The sequence below is a fragment of the Cottoperca gobio genome, chromosome 7 (genome assembly GCF_900634415.1).
Source record: "Cottoperca gobio chromosome 7, fCotGob3.1, whole genome shotgun sequence".
In the NCBI taxonomy this organism is placed as follows: domain Eukaryota; kingdom Metazoa; phylum Chordata; class Actinopteri; order Perciformes; family Bovichtidae; genus Cottoperca; species Cottoperca gobio.
The window spans coordinates 281,297-283,152 of NC_041361.1; positions in this window are offsets into that span (position 1 = coordinate 281,297).

Genomic DNA, 1,856 nt, shown 5'->3' on the forward strand with positions numbered 1-1,856 from the left:
CCGGTTCTGCTGGAGCGATGATCTGACAAACGAAGTCCTCAAACATCCCGCAGGACTTCATCTCAACAGAAACTCATCACATTTAATATCTTTTTCATTTCTGTATCGAAAAAGTTTTAGCCTACAGTCCAAACTCCACCCGGCTGCTGGGTCACCACCCAACCAGGAGCCGTAAAACCAACACACCCCGTCTCTCCTCGCCCTCCATCACCTCCATCTGCATCCGTCTCCCCCTCTCTGACCCCTCCTCGCCCTCCTCGCCCCTCCATCTCTGTGACTGAGGCTCTGTTTGAATCACAGGCTCTAATAAACACACAACAAAGACACATTGTGCTGCAGTTTCCTGCTCAGAGAAAGAAAAGTCTGCGGGGTCGTGCGGGTGGTGAGCGCTGCAGGGAGGTCTGATGGAGGAGATAAGAGACGGACGGAGGTGGAGAGGATTGACAGACAGGTTGAGACACGTGAAGGCTGACGGAGGCAGCAGATACAGCCGATCCATCTGCTGCTCAATTGATAAGTGACAGAAACGTTGTTTAGTAGCTCAGTAACTGAGAATCTTTGGACGTGAATATGTTAATAATATATTATCATTATTGTCTTTTTTACATTTTATGGCCGAAACAATTAATACAGTTATCCCAAAAGAAAGAACCGGTAAGACTTATACAAGTAATAGTATTATTGTTTTTATTATTAATATTATTATTTCTATTTTATATTTTTTTTTTTGTAATGTTTATTGTTTTCTTTAATTTGTTTAATTTGATAATAATTTAACTATTTTTTTTATATTTCTTTAAGAGGCTTCTGTGATTTTATTTTATATTCATATAGAAAAGATTGGAAATACTCCACATAACTTCAGCGGACGCCAAAACAGTGACAGGAAGTAGAAAAACTTAAAAGAAATGTTGAAAAAAAACCTGAAAAAATAAAAAGACTTGAAGAAAGAAATCTGACGATCGTAATTGCAAAACATCAGAATAAAAAAATATCAAAATAGAATATTTTTTAATGCCTGCGTCTTATTTTCACTTTTATTTTAGATGCCAAAACTTTCTGTAACTGGCTCCGTAAAATATTTAAAGAGTAAATGTACTTAGTTACTTTCCATCACTGACAACATGTCCCAACATCAGCTGCTGTGTTTCACTCTAAATACATTTGAAATGTGTTTTTAGTAATGGATGATGGTGTAACTGATCTAATTTAGTTCGACTGTTGTGTCACTTCCTGTAATCACATAAACACTGAGAACTGTAAACCACTGTGTACTTTAATACGTCCACTTTGATTTTACTGCGTCTGCCTCTGTAATTACAAACCGCTGTAAACTGCCAGTGTGTGCTATTACCAGCTACAACGCTAACAAGCTAACACGCCGTCCTGTCAGCCCCACAGCGCGATTCCCTTCGCTGTCCGTCTGTAAATCTGAGCCTCTCTCCGGAGACACGGGAAGGCGTCGCTTCCCAAACCGAGGTTAATTACAAACTGACGTTATGTTCTAATGTAAGAAAGAGAACAAAACAAGAGTTCATTCATACTTCTCTTGGTTTCCTTGGACTGAGGTCACATTTATTTCCATCACAATGATGCACGAGTGAACTGGGAGAGGATCCACATTCAAATGTAAAAGACGCCGAGGCCTCAGGTTTGGATATCAAAGACGTTAAATATCTTCTGGTTAGATCTACAACCTCAAGAGACCTGAACAAGAGCTCAACCTCGCCTCTTCATGGCAGATAAAAGATGCTAAATGTGGATCTTTCATTATTATTATCAAAAGGAACTCATTGCAAGCTGCAATTCATTAATTGTAGTAATTTCATGTGGCCTTTGTAACACTGTTTGTCTGC